Raw genomic sequence first — 20,561 nt, 5'->3', positions numbered from 1 at the left:
TGGTACTATATAACTGGCGAATGCGCAAGAGGTCGCGGGGGACTATTGGGGGTGGGACGGAGGCGGCGATGGCAACCTTTGAGGGTATTTTTGGGTCTAAGTTGTTTTCTGTGATAAATTGAGTAGCTCCATCTTTAATCCTGGCAGCTGCCTGAATGTCACAGACAGTGACGTTTCAGTGGAAGAGGCTGCATTTGCGCATGTTCTAGTACAGCGTCACCTGGTGGTTGCATTGTCAGCAAATGCAGCGTTTTAACTTTGGCTCCACGATGACATTTATTTCCTCAATTAAAATAGGTCTTGAGTGCCTTAATAACTTCTTCACACGTAGCCTACACACTCCCTCCATGGCAGACAATAGTGTACTGACCTGCTCCATGTCTGGCTTCTGCACGAGACCCGATGCAGTACGATACCTTGCAAACCTCTGGAACCATCTCGGCCACTCCTCGGCTTGGTTCAGTCCAGTGACCTTTTCAAAGGTGCAGGCAAAGATTTCTCCATCTTCACTTTGGTTTACTGTGGCCCCCATATAATATTCTGATATCTGTCAAGGCTTAGTACAGAATTTATAAGAATCTGACGGTTAAAATAACCTGAGTTTACTCTACACATCTTGCATTGAAGGTTTCATCGACAACTCTCCATGAGGTGCCGGACAGATTATATTACATCACTTCCTGTGATGATGCACATAGTCTATTTATATAATCAGCCCAGTAACAACCCAATGTCCACTCTTATATTATTGTACAGATGTGAGAAAAGCTGAGGATGAGAATGGAACGTCTGAATGAAGATTTCATGATGCTGATGATGTAAATGAGGCTGATCTGTTTCCCATTCCACAATCCCTCTTTATTTCTGTGCATGTTTCTCGATGCTGTTTCAACCAAACTGAAAAAGAATCACAAATCCTCCTCTGGAGCCTCAGGTGTCTATTAACAAAAGGCATGGTGGCCAAGTGGTAAGGCGTCAGTCTCGTAAACTGAAGATCACGGGTTCAATCCCCGTCTGTGCCTTATGATTAGTTTCTCACTTTAAATGTGATGTTACCAGAAAAGATGTCCGTTGCATTTGTTTTGGCCATCTGGAAATCAGTGTGATGTTACACTTTCTCCTGGACACTGGGAAGAACATGAGGAGTAGCCACATGGTCCCTCGAGCCTTCTCTGCCATTGATAGAGTGAAAGTAACTGAGGTCCAAGCACTCAACCTTATTACTGTGCATTTGCTTGATATTTAACAGAGCTATTCTATTAATCCCACATCCCGCACTCCTGTCCTTTCCCCCATTGTCCTGTTATATTTTCCATGTCAGGTATTTATACAATTCCATTTAGAGTTAACATTGAATCTGCTTCCACTGACCTTTCAGGATTGCATTCCAGACCAGAGCAACACACTGCTGAAAAAACAATCTCCTCATCACAACTCTAATTCTTTTGTCAATTACTTTAAATGTGTTTCCTCTGGTTACTGACCCTTCTGTCACTGGCAACACTTTCTCCTTCTTCACTCTATCAAAACTCTTCAGGATTTGCATTTCCTGCTGCCTTTGCTGATAGAACAAGGCTGAGCACACATCACCAAAAGGAATATGATTGGCTCTGAATCACATTTATCTTTCCTGTCAATCTGATGTGGACCTTGTATTTTCCCGGAACCAAACAACCTGAGCAACAAGTGTGGGTTCCAGTGATTCCCACCGCTCTGAGAGAGAGAGGATGTGATAATGAGCCAGATAGAAGAAAGGAATGAGATAGAGAGTAAAATAGACCTGGTCTGTTTCTACTAACCCCCGGCCCCCTAAAATGGCATCATTTTCTCCTGCCTCTCCACATTCTAATCCATTAATTAATGCAATCCTTTCATCTGGAACATAGAACATCGAACAGTACAGCACAGTACAGGCCCATTGGCCCATGATGTTGTGCCGAACCTTTAACCTACTCCAAGATCAAACTACCTACATACCCTTCATTCTACTATCATCCATGTACCTATCCAAGAGTCGCTTAAATGTCCCTAATGTATCTGCTTCTACTACCACCGCTGGCAGTGCATTCCACGCACCCACCATTCTCTGTGTAAAGAGCCTACCTCTGACATCTCCCCGAAACCTTCCTCCATCACCTTAAAATTATGCCCCCTGGTGATAGCCCTTTCTGCCCTGGGAAAAAGTCTCTGGCTATCCACTCTATCTATGCCTCTCATCATCTTGTACCCCTCTATCAAGTCACCTCTCATCCTTCTTCGTTCCAATGAGAAAAGCCCTAGCACCCTCAACCTTTCTTCGTAAAACATACCCTCCAGTCCAGGCAGCATCCTGGTAAATCTCCTCTGCACCTTCTCTAAAGCTTCCACATCCTTCCTGTAATGAGGCGACCAGAACTGAACACAATATTCCAAGTGTGGTCTAACCAGGGCTTTCTAGAGCTGCAGCATAACCTCGCGGCTCTTAAACTCAATCCCCCTGTTAATGAAAGCCAACACACCATACGCCTTCTTAACAACCCTATCAACTTGGGTGGCAACTTTGAGCGATCTAAGGACATGGACCCCAAGATCCCTCTGTTCCTCCACACTACCAAGCATCCTGTCTTTAAGCCTGTATTCTGCATTCAAATTCGACCTTCCAAAATGAATCACTTCACACTTTTCCAGGTTGAACTCCATCTGTCCCTTTAATCCCTGTTTCCTAATCCATTGATGTTTCACAATGTACTGAACTGTCCCAATCCATTGATCTAACTCAGTCTATAGAATTTCCCAATCCACTGATATTTTCCAGTCCATTTACTTTCCCAATCCATTGATGGTTCCTGACCATTGACATTCCCAATCCATTTATATTGCCTGTGACTTCAAAGCAACTGTGGAATACAAATAGTATCAGTATTATCAGATACATCGAGACGAGGTGCAATAGCCAAGTGGACAGATGTCACGTTTATAAAGAATAAAGCACTGGCTCGATATTTGTCAAGTCTATCACTGGATCTGAACTCTCAACCTGCTGTTTTTCTGTGCGTCTGCTGACTTGTATATGTGAAGAACCATTGGATGTTTCTCAATCCTCTGACTTTTCTCATTCTTGTGCCATATTTGTTCCTTTGGGTTCACCAGTGAAGAAAATTATTCCCTATTACATTTGGTGAAGACTTTAATAATCTCACATCCTTGTGTCTCACCATCTCAGGTCAAACTCCCAACAGAAACTTTAAACATTTAACTATTCTGCTGGAAACATTTTCAAGGGCACAGACATTCCTTCATTACGCTTCCTTCTTTGACATGTGATTGACAAATATGTGTGTAATGGAGAGAGAGAGTGTGAAAAAAAGAGAGAGAGAGAGTGCGATAGAAAGTTAGAGGACCAGCTAAAGACAGATAGAGAGAGAGAGGCAGAGAGAGGTAAAGCGATAGACAGAGAGAGAGAGAGAGAGAAGGAGAGAGAGTCATTGAGTCCTGGAGTCACTACAGTACAGGAAGTCATTTTGCCCATCAAGCCCATGTAAATCAATCCATTCAGTCCCATTCCCCCGCTCTATCCCCATCGCCCTGTAAGTTATCTAAACCTGTCATATTTATTATAATCTTGTACATGTCTATCAAATCTCCCCTCAATCTCCTTTGCTGCAAGGAGAACAACCCCAGCTTCTCCAAACCAACCTTACAGCTAAAATCCCTCATGTCTGGAACCATTCTGGTAAATCTCCTCCACCCTCTCAAGGACACTCACATCCCTCCAAAAGTGTGTTGACTAGAACTGGATGCAATTCTCTGGTTGTGGACCGACTGGAAATTTATACAGGATCAGCATAACTTCCCTACTTTTGTACTCAGTACCTCTATTTATGAAGCCCAAGATCCCATATGCTTTGCTAACTACTTTCTCAATGTGTCCTGCCACCTTCAAAGAACTATGCATATGAATCCCCAGGTTTTTATTCCTAAAAATATGCTTTATTCATATAAATCTGTAAAAAATGCAATATACAACAGTTCAAAACAGCACCAAGTTGACATTCCAAAAAGTGCAAAGGAAATCAGTTTTCTCCAATACATGAGTGAGTTGCCTCACAACCCTTCCACTCCATTTTACCTGACATGGACATTTTACAGCAAACCCATATCTGGTGTATACAGCACGAGGGGTTTCCAATGGGTCCAGCTGCCCAGTTCACTATGGCGGGGGGGACCTTACACAGTGGTCTTTCCCCATTGAGCCTTTGCAGTGGCTACCCCAAGCTTTAGTGCGCCCCTCAGCACGTAGTCCTGGACCTTGGAATGTGCCAGTCTGCAAAACTCGGTCGTGGACAACTCTTTGCACTGCAAGACCAGCAGGTTTCGGGGAGACCAAAGAGTGTCTATCACCAAATTGATGGTCCTCCAGCATCAAGCTGTGTGTAGATCTCCAGTACGCAAACTCCAAGTGTCACTACGTGCTGAGGTTCTATCTGTCCCCGGTGTTGCGAAGGATGGGCCTGGGCACATTGCCGCGGAATGCTCCATGCAGTTGGGCCGTGCCTTACCACCTATCCTTCGTGGAGCAGTTTCTGCGGGAAAACACCTTTGACCACCGGTCCATCAGGCAGTGGTCTGCACGGAATGTCCTCAAGGCCCTATGGGAAAAGGAAACGGTGGATCCTGTCGGATGGTTCCCCGAGCAGACCGTCAAAGTCATTTGGCGGAATGCCTCATCACCAGAACTTTCAAACAAGCACCAAGACGTAGCTTGGCTGGTGGTGAGAAGGGCCCTCCCCGTCAGATCCTTCATGCACACCCGAAGTCTCGCCCCCTCCGCACAGTGCCCCCGCGTTGGCTGTGGTGGGGAAGAGACGGTCGCCCACCTCCTCCTGGAATGTGCCTTCGCAAAGCAGGTATGGAAAGAAATGCAGTGGTTTTTGTCAAGGTTCATCCCAAGCAGCTCTGTAACACAGGAGTCTGTGCTCTACGGGCTGTTCCCAGGGACGCACACCGAGACAAACATCAACTGCTGCTGGAGGACTATCAATTCGGTGAAAGACGCCCTTTGGTCTGCCCGAAACTTGCTGGTCTTCCAGCGCAAAGAGTTGTCCACCACCGAATGTTGCAGACTGGCACATTCCAAGGTCCAGGACTACGTGCTGAGGGACGCACTAAAGCTTGGGGCAGCCGCAACAAAGGCTCAATGGGTAAAGACCACAGTGTAAGGTTCCCCCACCAAGCTGAACTGAGGGGCTGGATCCATGGGAAACCCCTCGAACTGTATCGTTAATATTCTCAATTGCTGTAAATGTAAAACTGTAATTGACATGACAATTGTGAAACGGAAGGGTTGGGAAGAAACTCATGACAGTATTGAAGGAAACTGATCTCCCTTGTAATGTTTGTATTTTTGGTGCTGTTTGGAAACTGTTTGGCAATGTAATTTTTACAGATTTTTATGAATAAAGTATATTTTGGAAATAAAAAAAAAAGTAAGGTTCCTCCCACCAAGCTGAACTGAGGGGCTGGATCCATGGGAAACTCCTCGAACTGTTTTGTTGATATTTTCTTTTGCTGTAAATGTGAAACTGTAAGTGGCATAACAATAGTGAAATGGAAGGGTTGTGAAGAAACTCATGAGAGTATAGAAGGAAACTGATCTCCCTTGCAATGTTTGTATTTTTTGGTGCTGTTTGAAACTGTTTGGCAATGTAATTTTTGCAGATTTTTATGAATAAAGTATATTTTGGAAATAAAAAAAAAAGTTCAAAGCAATACAGTGGTTTTTGTCATGGTTTATTCCAAGCAGCTTGGTAACACAGGAGTCTGTGCTCTATAGACTGTTCCCAGGGATGCACACTGATACAAATATCAACTGCTTGGAGGACTATCAATTCAGCGGGAGATGCCTTTTGGTTTGCCAGAAACTTGCTGCTCTTCCAGTGCAAAGAGTTTTCTGTGACGGAATGTTGCAGACTGGCACGTTTCAAGGTCCAGGACTACATGCTGAGGGGCGCACTTAAGCTTGGGGCAACCGCAGCAAAGGCTCAATGGGGAAAGGCCACAGTGTAAGGTCCCCCCACCAAGCTGAACTGAGGGGCTGGATCCATGGGAAATCCCTCGAACTGTATCGGGAAAATTCTGTGTGCTGTAAATGTAAAATGACAATGAAATGGAAGAGTTGTGAGGCAACTCATGATTGTATAGAAGGAAACTGATCACCTTTGCACTGTTTGTATTTTTTGACTTAATGCTGTTTTAAACTGTTTGGGAATGTAATTTTTACAGATTTTTATGAATAAAGTATATTTTGGAAATAAAGAAAAAAGTTCTCCCAGGATGAGGCTAACCTATTGTCCTGTGGGTTTGCTGATGCCTGCGATGTCTTCAAATGTGGGATACTCAACTGCCGAATTTGTGATTGTTGGGGGTCAGCTTTTGCGCTCACCACTGATTATATGAATCAAAAATAGAATTTACTAGCTGTTGCTGGACAGTGTTTCAGCTCCCAATTATTTTTTGCTATAAACACTCGTGCTCGTTTCTTCGCAGCTCCAAGTATGCACTTCTCCACCTCAATGCTTGGACTTAGCTGGCAGGGGAGAGACCGTGATCAGTGGCGTTTGATAATGCAGGTGCTGTTTTTGTGTTTTTTTGGGGGTGGGAGGTGGTTTCAGCACCGTATTTAGGGCATTTCGCCCTTTGGGATTGGAGATCTACCGTGGTGGTGGTTTCCCTGTCAGTTGAGGATTTAGTACTTGTCCCAGGAAAACGTCAAGTAAAAATGGCTGCAACCAACACCAGAGATCCAGGCCAGGGGGTGCGTAACACCGTTAGGGTGGCGGTGAAAGATAGTGAAGGAGGTGCACCCATCGACTGCACCTACTTCATTAAGAATTTTGTTTTTCCAAAATATACTTTATTCATAAAAATCTGGAAAGAAACACTGCAGCCTCACAGCTCCAGCGACCTGGGTTCAGTTCTGGGTACTGCCTGTGTGGAGTTTGCAAGTTCTCCCTGTGACCTCGTGGGTTTCCGCCGGGTGCTCTGGTTTCCTCCCACAGCCAAAGACTTGCAGGTTGATGGGTAAATTGGCCATTGTACATTGCCCCGAGTGTAGGTAGGTGGTCGCAGAATTGAGGGAAGGTGGGGACGTGGCAGGGAATATGGGATTAATGTAGGATTAGTGTAAATGGGTGGTTGGTGGTCAGCACAGACTCGGTGGGCCAAAGGGCCTGTTTTAGTGCTGTATCTCTCCATGACTCTATGACATTTCAAAAAGTGTGAAATAAATCAGTTTTCTTTAATAGAGGAGTGAGTTGCCTCACAACCCTTCCATTCCATTTTACCTGCCATGTACATTTTGCAGCAAAACCATATTTGGTGTATACAGCCTGAGGGGTTTCCCATGGGTCCAGTTCCTTAGTTCACTATGGCGGGAGGAACTTACACAATGGTCTTTCCCCATTGAGCCTTTGCAGCGGCTACCCCAAGCTTTAGTGTGTCCCTCAGCGCGTAGTCCTGGACCTTGGAATGTGCCAGTCTGCAACAATCGGTCGTGGACAACTTTTTGCGCTGGAAGACCAGCAAGTTTCGGGCAGACCAAAGAGTGTCTTTCACCGAATTGATGGTCCTCCAGCAGCAGTTGATGTTTATCTCGCTGTGCATCCCTGGGAACAGCCCGTCGAGCACAGACTCCTGTGTTACAGAGCTGCTTGGGATGAACCTCAACAAAAACCGCTGCATCTCTTTCCACACCTGCTTTGCAAAGACACATTCCAGAAGGAGGTGGGCAACTGTCTCTTCCCCACCTACTCAGCAGAGATGACATCTGTTATTGAAGCAAAAAGCAGAACCGATCTGATGCACAACATGAAACCAGCAGCCAGAACATTATATGACTTGAAATTAGCCAAGGCAGTTGTGCAAAAGACAGTGAGACACTGCGCAAATAAACACTGGACAACATCACAAATGTAACAATGCTTTCAAAAGCAAATCTCCCGAGTATGCTCACACTCGTCAAGCAGAGGTGACTTTGCTGGCTCAGGCACGTTCGCAGGATGGAAGATGACACATTCCCAAGGGTATTCTGTATGCGGAGGTCGCCGGAGACAGAAGACCAGTTGGATGCCCAAAGCCTCACTTCAAGGATGCCTGCAAGCAGGACATGAAGGCCCGAAACATCGATTTTCACACATGGGAGACACTGGCCAACAACAGAGGGAAATGGTGATATTACCCCTGGACTGGTGTGTGCGTCACCATGACAATCAGTGACTATAGCAGCTTGACAGCAGGTGCCAACATGGAAAACAGCGACACCTGATAATCCCACCTCATATGTGTCACTTGTGGAAGAACCTGCCTCTCACAGATTGACCTCTTCAGCTATCGGACAAAGTGCACCATGGGAAACTATCCCATCACCAATGGATTTGCTGCACGTCCATCATCTCACGTAGAAGGAAGGATGACGACGACATCCACAACCAGGGCGGCCCATCGTGCCTGTGGCAGCTCTTTCATTTCCTTTCAACTATTTATCGAAATTCCCTTTTCAACCTTACGATTGAGTCTCCTTCCACCATTCTCTCAGGCAATACATTCCAGACCAAAAACAACAACAACTTGTGTGTAAATTTGTAGAGCACCTTTAACGTAATACAGCGTCCCATGGCACTTCACAGGAGTGTCGGAAAGCAAAATTGGACCCCAAGCCACACAAGACCGTATTAGAGCAGATGGCCAAAAGCATGGTCACAGAAGTAGGCTTCCATGAGTGTTTTAAAGGAGGGAAGAGAGGTCGAGAGGCGGAGAGTTCAGGGAGGGAAATCTCAGGCTTCGGGCCTGGACAGCTGATGGCACAGCTGCCAGCGGTGGAGCGATAAAAATCAGCGATGCTCAAAAGACCAGAATTGGAGCAGGGCCGGAATCTCGGGGGGAGTGAACCAAATAAAATCCGGCCCTTTGTATCCCCCTCACAGCATACATTCCCACCGAGCTTTTTATTATCAATCAATTTCCCTCTTGCAGTTCTATTTCACACCAAGAGATGGCAGTCTCATGCCATTTCACAGCAAGCTGCAGACAAGCTTCCTTCACTGCCAGTCTAATACTGTGTTGAGTGGACAAGGATGTGTGTGGCGTGCAGTGTGTGGTTTGCAGCAAGGTTAGACTCAAACCAAAGAAGCTGCATCACTCCCAACGGAAGGGCCGCCCGCGCATCAACACTAGCAGAATTTCTTATCCACAGCTGTTACGTAAGTTTCTAAATTCACTTTATAAAGTCCTTCAAAACACACCGACAGGGGATGCAGAGACCAAGTGGGCCCACATCAGAGTTGCCATCTATGACTCAGCTCTGATCACCTATGGCAAACGTGTGAAGCAGAATGCAGACTGGTTTCAATCACACTTTGAAGAGCTGGAACCTGTCATAGCCGCTAAGCACATTGCACTGTTGAACTACAAGAAAGCCCCCAGTGAGTTAACATCCGTAGCTCTTAAAGCAGCCAGAAGCGCTGCACAAGGAACAGCCAGGCACTGTGCAAATGACTACTGGCAACACCTATACAGTCATCTTCAGCTGGCCTCTGACACCGGAAACATCCGAGGAATGTATGATGGCATGAAGAGAGCTTTTGGGCCAAACATCAAGAAGATCGCGCCCCTCAAATCTAAATCAGGGGACACAATCACTGACCAACGGAAGTAAATGGACTGCTGGGTGGAGCACTACCTAGAACTGTACTCCAGGGAAAATGTTGTCACTGAGACCGCCCTCAATGCAGCCCAGTCTCTGCCAGTCATGGATGAGCTGGACGTACAGCCAACAAAATCGGAACTCAGTGATGCCATTCATTCTCTCGCCAGCAGAAAAGCACCTGGGAAGCACAGCATTACCCTGAAATAATCAAGAGTACCAAGCCTGCTATACTTCCAGCACTCTACAAACTGCTTTGCCTGTGCTGGGACGAGGGAGCAGTACCACAGGACATGCGCGATGGCAATATCATCACCCTCTATAAGAACAAGGGTGACCGTGGTGACTGCAACAATTACCGTGGAATCTCCCTGTTCAGGATAGTGGGGAAAGTCTTCACTCGAGTCGCTTTGAACGGGTTCCAGAAGCTGGCTGAGCGTGTCTACCCTGAGGCACAGTGTAGCTTTCGAGCAGAGAGATCCAACATTGACATGCTGTTCTCCCTTTACCAGCTACAGGAGAAATGCCGTGAACAACAGATGCCCCTCAACGTTGCTTTCATAGATCTCACCAAAGCCTTTGACCTCGTCAGCAGACGTGATCTCTTCAGACTACTAGAAAAGATTGGATGTCCACCAAAGCTACTAAGTATCATCATATCATTCCATGACAATATGAAAGGCACAATTTAGCATAACGGCACCTCATCGGACCCCTTTCCTATCCTGAGTGGCATGAAACAGGGCTGTGTTCTCGCACCTACATTGTTTGGGATCTTCTTCTCCCTGCTGCTCTCACAGACGTTCAACCCTTCAGAAGAAGGAATTTTCCTCCACACAAGATCAGGTGGCAGGTTGCCCGTCTAAGAGCGAAGACCAAAGTACGGAAAGTCCTCATCAGGGAACTCCTCTTTGCTGACGATGCTGCATTAATATCTCACACTGAAGAGTGGCTGCAGAGTCTCATCGACAGGTTTGCGGCTGCCTGCAACGAATATGGCCTAACCATCAGCCTCAAGAAAAAGAACATCATGGGACAGGACGTCAGAAATGCTCCATCCATCAATATCGGCGACCACGCTCTGGAAGTGGTTCAAGAGTTCACCTACCTAGGCTCAACTATCACCAGTAACCTGTCTCTCGATGCAGAAATCAACAAGTGCATGGGAAAGGCTTCCACTGCTATGTCCAGACTGGCCAAGAGAGTGTGGGAAAATGGCGCACAGACACGGAACACAAAAGTCCGAATGTATCAAGCCTGTGTCCTCAGTACCTTGCTCTACGGCTGCGAGGCCTGGACAACGTATGTCAGCCAAGAGCGACGTCTCAATTCATTCCATCTTCGCAGCCTCCGGAGAATCCTTGGCATCAGGTGGCAGGACCGTATCTCCAACACATCCCCAGCATATACACCCTAGTGAACCAGTGGCACTTGAGATGGCTTGGCCATGTGAGCCACATGGAAGATGGCAGGATCCCCAAGGACACATTGTACAGCGAGCTCATCACTGGTATCAGACCCACCAGCCGTCCATGTCTCCGCTTAAAAGATGTCTGCAAACGCGATATGAAGTCCTGCGACATTGATCACAAGTCGTCGGAGTCAGTTGCCAGTGATCGCCAGAGCTTGCGGGCAGCCATAAAGGTGGGGCTAAAATGTGGCGATTCGAAGAGACTTCGCAGTTGGCAGGAAAAAAGACAGAAGAGCAAGGGGAGAGCCAACTGTGTAACAGCCCTGACAACCAATTTTATCTGCAGCACCTGTGGAAGAGTCAATCACTCTAGAATTGGCCTTTATAGCCACTCCAGGCGCTGCTTCACAAACCACTGACCACCTCCAGGTGCTTACCCATTGTCTCTCGAGACAAGGAGGCCAAAGAAGAAGATTCTTACACCTCTCTGAGATTTGCCTACATATTTTCTCCTCTATCCCTTCCTGTCTGTTTGGAGGCCTGTAGTACACTCCCAGTCAAGTGATTGTCCCCTTTTTGTTTTTAAGTTCTTCCCATATGGCCTCATTTGAGGAATTTCTAAGATATCATCCTTCCTTACTGCAGTAATTGACTCCTTGATCAACAGTGCAATGCCACCTCCTCTTTTACTCCCTCACCAGTCTTGCCTGTAGATTCTGTACCCTGGAATACTGAACTGCCAGTCCAGCCCCTCCCTCAACCATGTCTCTGTGATAGGAATAAGATCATAATCCCATGTGCTAATCATCGCCCTCAATTCATCTGCCTTATTAGTAAGACTCCTTGCATTAAAATAGATGCAATCCAGCCTTGCATTTTTCACTTGTGCCATAACAGGTCTTCCAGACTGACTCAGTTTCTCTTTTAAATTTGACTGTGTTTAACCCCCTACTGTACCTCCACTCTGTATCCGACCCCCTGCCAAATTAATTTAAACCCCCTCCCCCCCCCCTACCCCCCAAAACAGCACTGGCAAACCTCTCAGCAAGTATGTTGGTCCCGTTCCAGTTCAGGTGCAACCCGTCCAACTTGGACAGGTAGGTCCCACCTTTGCCAGAAACACACCCAGTGGTCGAGGAAACTAAGGCCCTCCCTCCTGCACCATATCCTCAGCCAAGCATTCATCTGCTCTCCCCTCTTACTCCTATACTCATTAGCATGTGGCATTGGGAGTAATCCAGAGATTACAACCTTTGAGGTCCTGCTTTTTAATCTGCTATCTAGCTCCCTAAATTCTGGTTGCAGGACCTCATCCCTCTTTCTACCTATGTCATTGGTGCCAATGTGTACCATGACCTCTGACTGTTCACCCTCCCCCTTGTCCTGCAGCCACTCTGTGACATCCTTGATCCTAGCACCAGGGAGGCAACATACCATCCTGGAGTCACGTTTGCAGCCACAGAAATGCCCATCTGTACCTCTTACGATAGAATCCCCTATCACTATAGCTCTTCTACTCCTTTTCCTCCCCGCTTGTGCAGCTGATCTACCTGTGGTGCCACAGACTTGGTTCTTGCTGCATTCCCCTGAAAAGCTATCTCCTCCAACAGTATTCAAAGTGGAAAATCTGTTAGAAAGCGAGATGGATCCAGGGGACTCCTTCACTACCTGCCTAGTTCTTCTACTCTGCCTGGTGGTCACCCATTCCCTTTCGACCTGAGCAGTATTTACCTGCGGTGTGACCACCTCCCTATACGTGCTATCCACGATGATCTCAGCCTCGCGGATGCTCCACAGTATCTCCAGCCGCCGTTCCAGATCCGAAGCGTGGATTTCGAGTAGCTGCAGCTGGAGACACTTCCTGCACACGTGTTCGCCCTGGACACTGGAAGTGTCCCTGACTTCCCACATTGCACAGGAGGATTACTCCACATTGCTGAGCTGCCCTGCCATGACTTACCCTTAATTTATCCCCTTAAATTACCCAAAAATTAAATTATTTACACTAGGGACCTTGATTCTCCCCCAAAAAACACGACCTCCTTTATTGAAAAAACTGTAGACCTTTCCCTTTACTTTTAGTTACTTACCCAGCTATTTAGAGTAACTCCCTAACAGCAGATACTCACCAACCAATCACCTTGCCGCCTTCCTGTGACATCACTGCTCACTTTGATTTCAAACTCCGGCGTGCCTGGACAGCTCTCCGCTCCTCTCCCGGAAGGTGAGTGACTAGGCCGCGATCCTCAGGCTCAATTTATCGGCTCCACTCTCGATGTTCTCCCCACAGGTCCGCTCCTCTCCCGGAAGGTGAATGACTGGGCCGCGATCCTCAGGTTCAATGTATCGGCTCCACTGTCGGTGTTCTCCCCACAGGTCCAGACCTCTCCCGGAAGGTGAGTGACTGGGCCGCGATCCTTGGGCTCAATTTATTGGTTCTGCTCTCGGCGTTCTCCCCACAGGTCCACTCCTCTCTGCTCCGCTCCCGGAAGGAAAGTAAGTCTGGTATCTGTGACGGACAATGAGGAGAAACACAATATGAGGAGAGAGTGAAATACATTTTACTCTTTAGACGATATTATTTATTATATTTCAGCTGTTCCTCGTTTCACAAATATTTTTGCGGGCTTTTCAAATTTGTGAATGGGTTTAGCTCTGACAATTTGCCGCTGCCAATCTCCGCCCCATTTTCTCATTGCCCTTTGATAATAGGCAAAATAGCAGCTACCTGATTGGTGACATGAACCAGCCAATGAGATTCAGCAGACAGTAACCAATCGGAAGTAGCCGGACTGCATTCCTCCAGAAGGTAAAGCAGGGAAGTGCGGGAGGAATTCCTCACTCTTTGTGAAAGTATTTGTGAGATTGTGGAAATGTCTGGAAGAGGAGCAGGGGAGAGACCATGATCCTGCCTCAGGTAGGTTTTTGAGTAAAATGGCTGTAACCAATTCTGTAACTTCAGGGCAGGGAGTGTGTAACACCGTTCGGGTGGTAGTGAAGGATAATGATGGAGATGCACCGGTTGATAGTACCTTCTTCATTAAGAAAATCCTTATTGATTGATGTGGATTCCAAGCTGTAAACATCTTCTGCCTGCAGGACTTCCCCAGCTGTGGATATGTTGACGTGATGTTCAAGAACGTGGCGGATGCATCAAGTTCCTGAAGGTGTTTAAGGAGAAGGGAAACCAGGCGCCGCTGTCGATCCTCACAGTGGAGCCGCTCTATACACTGCCATCGCAACGTGACTGGGTGGTGAGAATCCACCTCTACAACCTCCATGTTCCTGTCGTGGATGTACTCACCTTCTTCACCAGGTACGTCGAGGTGGCCGGCGGCAGCACTGATGTCAAGGACCCATTTGGATTTGGACCAGCAAGCGTCAGGTCAAGGTGACCTTGAAGGTCAATGCCAACGGAGCCATCATCCATCCTCCCTCCAGCTTCACTTTCGGGGGAAGTCGAGGCTTCATGGTCTACGTGGAGCAGCCCAGAGTTTGTCGTACCTGCGGCAAATCTGGTCATGTGGCAGCTAACTGCAGCACAGTCGTCTGCAAGAACTGCAAGAAGGAAGGCCATCAGACCAAGGACTGTAATCATTGTAAGTACTGCAACCTGTGAGGTGGGGCAGGCCACCTCTACAAAACCTGCCCCAAACGCTGCCTCAGTTATGCTCAGGCAGCAAGGACCAAGGAAAGACCGGGTTAAGGAACGGTGAACACGTCTGGTGCTGGGAGGGAAACAAGCAATCCTCCCCACAGCGATGAAAGTTTATCTGAGAAAGAGAAGAAAGGGGAAGCAGCTGCAACCAGAGACCCAACACCTACTCCGTGCCTGGAAACTCCTCCTCTACAGACAGAATTAATGGAGGAGGAGGCAGCAGATGGACAAACAGGTCAGTGGCAGGTGGTACAAAGGAAGACCACAAAGAAAAAACCTCCAAAAAAAGAACAGGTCACCACCCAAACCAGTGGCAAGAGGAGGCTACCGTCTGAGACAGACTACAGCAGCTCCTCCTCACTGGACGAGGAAGGGCCGGAACGATGGCACCTCCAAAAGAAGCAGCAGAACTCAAAGGAGCTGGAAGATAAAGCCCCCCAGCTCCGGGGCACTGGAAGCTGTGACGCGCCCAGCGCACCCCAAACCAAAAGCATGGAACCCAAGGAGATGCTCAGTGCACCCCAGCTCCGGGAGACCGAGAGCAGCGAAGTGTCCTGCGCACTCCAGCTCCAGCTCCGGAAGTCAGGAACAGTGATGTCTTTGAGGAGGGACCGAGGGGAAAGACACCAACAGCAGAGGACAACCCAAGCCTTGCTGCCTAGAAGACCCGCCCCCCCCACCCACCGATGTCACCCCAGTGGAACAAAACCCTCATGAATAACCATGAGGGGTTTCTGGGCTCAAACAATGTGAAACAGCTTGCGTACACTATGGGGATGCAGGAACATACTCAAGGACTGGGACTAGCAAGGACACCTGGTGTGGTGAGCAACACCCAACTTTATAGTGGATATAAAGATTGCTTCGATTAACATGCATTGTGTTAAATCCACCACGTGATGTGTTTCAACCTTGGATGACTTCGCAAAGGTCAAAGCCGGCGTACTGTTTCGTCAGGAGTGTGGAATCCTGCACCGCAGCACTTACAGGCAATGGTCACGATGGTGATCCCATGGGACATCGATCTGGTCCAGGGGAAATGATTCCTGTTCCTCCGGCCTGGGTATTCTGCTGCGGGAAGGCAATTTAACCATCTCTGAAGTTAAGATGCTGGTGGGCGGTCGCCTTCTCGTAGCAGATGTAATGTACAACAATGCTCCGCTCCAGTTAAGCAACGTATATGCACCGGTCGAATACAGTGAGCGGCTGACCATCCTCCAGCAACTCACACTGCTGCTGGTGACATCCAGGCCGGTCATTCTTGGAGGTGACTTCAACTGCATCATTGATGCAGCTGGACAATCTGGCAGTAACGACAGAAAACTGGACGCTCCGCACAGATTCTTAAAAAATGCCAAACTGCACAATGTCTTCAGCAAACCTGCAGACGGAGCGCAGCGTAGATACACCTGGTCAAGATCGGACGGGTCTGCCCGTTCCAGGATTGACTTCCTGTATGTGTCCCCTGCTTTCACGGTCAGATCCACCGACGTCAAGCCGGTGTTCTTCTCCGACCACTGCCTCTTACTGGCTGACTGTCACTTACAGGATGACCAGCGGGTTGGCAGGGAGACATGGAAGCTGAATGCTACACTGCTAACCCAGAGAACATTGAGGAACTCAAAAGAGATTGAAAAAGTTGGAGAACAGTGAGACCCTCTTTGAGTATCCGGTGAACTGGTGGGAAGTGATCAAGGTGAATATCAAGACGTTCTTTATCTCCAAAGGTGTTCAGAGGGTGTGAGAGAGACAAAGGGAAATGTCCCAACTCCAGAAAAGAATGCAAAATCTGCTCTGGCTGCAGTCGATGGGGGTCGAGGTCAAGGAGGTGCTCCAAGTGGTGAAGAGCCAGCAGGCCTCGCTCTTTGCCACGGAGGCCTCCAAGATCATCTTCCGGTCCAGAGTCCGCTCCATTGAGCAGGATGAGAAGTGCTCACGTTTCTTCTTCCAAAAGGTACACAGAGAGAGCTCTGTGATCAGCAGCCTGAAGGAAGAGGATGGCTCGGTCACAACTTCGCAGTCCGACATACTAAGGATTAGCAAATCCTTGAATGCTGGGATGTAAGACGTGAAGTCTATGGACAGCACGTCCTCCCAGTCCTTCCTGTCATCGATCACAGAGGTCTGAGATGACAGCATGCAGGAGAATCTGGACAAACCGCTAACTCTGGACAAGCTGACAAAGGCCATCAAGTCTTTTGAGACGAAGAAAACTCCCGGAAGCGACGGCTTACCAGTTGAGTTGTATTCGGCCCTGTGGTGCTGGGTCAGCCCAGACCTGCTGGAAGTGTACGAGAGTATGCTCCTGGCCGGCAGCATGTCAGAATCCATGAGGAAAGGCATCATCACCCTCATCTGCAAGCAGAAGGAGGAGAGGGCAGAAATCAGAAATTGGCGGCCCATCTCACTGCTTAATGTAGACTACAAGATTCTGTCCAAAGTCATCGCCAGTCAAGTCAAGTCTGCTCTGCAGTTGGTGATTCACCCTGACCAGACCTGTACTGTACCCAGCAGGAAGATCTCTGATAGTGTCGTGCTACTCAGGGATACGATCGCCTACGTACGGGACAGGAGGGTGGACACCTGCCTCATCAGTCTGGACCAGGAGAAGGCTTTTGACAGGATATCGCACACACACATGATGGACGTTCTTTCCAAAATGGGGTTTGGGGAGGGAATCTGCAATTGGATCAAACTGCTCTCCACAAACATCAGTAGCACAGTCCAAAAAAATGGGTGGTAATCAGAAGGTTTCCAATCAAATCTGGAGTCAGACAGGGCTGTCCTCTTTCCCCTCCCTTGTGTGTTTGCTGTATCGAACTCTTTGCTGAGTCTATTAGGAAGGATGCGAGCATAAGAGGGGTGACAATCCCAGGCAGTGGAGTCACTCAGGTCAAAGCCTCCCTGCACATAGATGATGTTGCTGTATTCTGATCGGATCCGCTGTCCATTCGCAGACTGATGAGCATCTGCGACCAGTTCGAACTGGATTCGGGAACCAATGTTAACCATGGCAAGAGCGAGGCCATGTTCCTTGGGAACTGGGCTGACCGATTCTTTGTCCCCTTCACTGTCAGGTCAGACTACCTGAAGGTGCTGGGGATATGGTTTGTAAGGGCCGTGACGTGCACCAAAACCTGGGAGGAGCGAGTAGCCAGGGTACAACATAAACTGAGCATGTGGGAGCAGCGATCTCTCTCTATTATGGGTAAGAACCTGGTCATCAGGTGCAAGGTGCTCACGTTGTTGCTGTCTGTGACGCAGGTCTGCCCATACCCCACTCCTGCGCTGTGGCGGTCACCCGAGCCATTTCCCGCTTTATCTGAAGACGCAAAATGGACAGGGTCCGGAGGGACACGATGTTCAAACCTCTGGATAAAGGCGAAAAAATGTACTCAACGTCGCCCTCAACCTGATGGCCACCTTAGTATGTGGCTGCATCAAGCTGTGCGTAGAGCCCCAGTATGCAAACACCAAGTGTCACTACGTGCTGAGGTTCTATCTGACCCCGGTGTTGCGAGGGATGGATCTGGTCACATTGCCACAGAACGCTCCATCCAGTTGGACCGTGCCTTCGCGGAAATGTTTGTGTGGAAAAACACCTTTGACCACCAATCCATCAGGCAATGGTCAGCACGGAATGTCCTCAAGTATATTTTTGGAAAAGTCTGGAAGAGGAAAGACCGGCGGGAAAGCTCGGTCCAAGACCAAGTCTCGCTCCCCCCGGGCTGGACTGCAGTTCCTGGTGGGCCGTGTTCACAGGCTCCTGAGAAAGAGCAACTATGCTGAGCGTGTGGGTGCCGGAGCCCCGGTCTATCTGGCTGCTGTGCTCGAGTATCTGACCGCTGAAATCCTCGAGTTGGCCAGTAACGCGGCCCAGGACAACAGGAAGACCCGCAACATCCTCAGACACCGACAGCTGGCTGTCCAGAATGACGAGGAGCTCACCAAGCTGCTGGGAGGGGTGACCATCACTCAGGGCTGTGTGCTGCCTAATATCTAGGCCATGCTGCTGCCCAAGAAAACAACGTTCGCAGACCTCCAATCCTCCGGCACCTCCCCCATTTTCAGTGAGGATTTGAAGATGATCCTCAGCGCATCCACTATTTCCTCCCTGGCTTCCTTTAACAACCTCAGATGCAAACCATCTGGCCCTGGTGATTTATTCATTTTGAAGGATGTCAGACTCTCTAGTACTTCCACTCTCATTATGCTTATCGTATCTAATATTTCACACTCCTCTTCTTTTCCTACAATGTCTGCATCATCCCTCTCCTTTGTGAAGGCAGAGACAAAAAACTCGTTAAGAACCCCACCCACATCTTCTGGATCCACACAGAAGTTCCCTTGTACATCTCTGATAGGCCATACCCTTTCCTTAGTTTTTTTTTATTTCCAAAATATACTTTATTCATAAAAATCTGTAAAAATTACATTGCCAAACAGTTTCCAAACAGCACCAAAAAATACAAACATTGCAAGGGAGATCAGTTTCCTTCAATACTGTCATGAGTTTCTTCCCAACCCTTCCGTTTCACAATTGTCATGTCAATTACAGTTTTACATTTACAGCAATTGAGAATATTAACGATACAGTTCGAGGGGTTTCCCATGGATCCAGCCCCTCAGTCCAGCTTGGTGGGGGAACCTTACACTGTGGTCTTTCCCCATTGAGCCTTTGCTGCGGCTGCCCCAAGCTTTAGTGCGTCCCTCAGCACGCAGTCCTGGACCTTGGAATGTGCCAGTCTGCAACATTCGGCGGTGGACAACACTTTGCGCTGGAAGACCAGCAAGTTTCGGGCAGACCAAAGTGCGTCTTTCACCGAATTGATAGCCCTCCAGCAGCAGTTGATGTTTGTCTCGGTGTGCGTCCCTGGGAACAGCCCGTAGAGCACAGACTCCTGTATACCCTTTCCTTAGTTATCCTCTTGCTCTTAATGGACTGATAAGACATCTTTGGGTTTCCTTCAAGTAGTTGTATCCAGTCCACATCCACCAAATCACCTCTCAGTTTTGTAAAATTTGCCTTCCCCCAATTTCGAACTTTTACTTTTCGAGCTGCCCTGCCATTAATTAGCTTTACAAACTCATTATTGCTCGTGTAATAAGTGTAATAAGTAGAATAATTTACCAGTTACTCACCGATCAGCTTCTTCCCCTGTACCATGGAGGCTGAAAAGGCAGAAAAGAAAAGAGAGACCAAAGAGCACCTCCTTCCCCTAGTCAGTGAAGTCCCTCACACATCAACTCACAGTTTTACACTCTGTCCAAACAGCACTTTCTAATTAGTAATTATTCATAAATTACACTAACTAAAACATTAGTAACCTGACCAATTACAAGGTAGCTATTTGAGGGTTTTTAAACAAAGAGCTTTTTTCCCTATCCTGATTTCAGGTCCCACTCTGGACACTTGCTTTTGATTCCAGGACGCTGAGGGCAGGGTGCTGCCGAATATCCAGGCCGTGTTGCTGCCCAAGAAAACCAGCGCTCCGGGCACCAAAACCAAGTCAATCTGCCAGGATTTTATCAAATACCCAAAGGCTCTTTTCAGATCCACCCACAGTATCTGAAAGGGCTGATTACTGTCTGAAGTCTGCTGTACCCACACCTCTGTCTATCCCTCTTCATCTAGAACAACCAGTGTTATCTTCCATTCCTTTCACCATCATGTGTTTAACTCGCTTCTCCTTATAGACAGTCAGATATCAATGTAATAATGAAATGATCTGTGTCAGTGCTGGCCATTTCCCTGTCCTGATTTCAGACCCCACTCTGGACACTTGTTTCCCATTCCAGGACCTTCTTGTATT

At 47.9% G+C, this 20,561-nt stretch overlaps 1 non-coding gene across 1 annotated transcript; it reads left to right on the top strand.

Annotated features, from left to right (window-relative positions):
• The first annotated feature begins 950 nt into the window (after positions 1 to 950).
• On the top strand, positions 951 to 1,022 carry trnat-cgu (transfer RNA threonine (anticodon CGU)). The gene has a single exon. It is a non-coding gene; the product is annotated as a tRNA-Thr (tRNA).
• The last annotated feature ends 19,539 nt before the right edge of the window (positions 1,023 to 20,561 follow it).

The sequence above is a fragment of the Heterodontus francisci genome, unplaced genomic scaffold (genome assembly GCF_036365525.1).
Source record: "Heterodontus francisci isolate sHetFra1 unplaced genomic scaffold, sHetFra1.hap1 HAP1_SCAFFOLD_51_1, whole genome shotgun sequence".
Taxonomy (NCBI): Eukaryota; Metazoa; Chordata; class Chondrichthyes; order Heterodontiformes; family Heterodontidae; genus Heterodontus; species Heterodontus francisci.
Note: the sequence above shows the minus strand (reverse complement) of the source record. Positions and strands in the feature narration are given on the sequence as shown.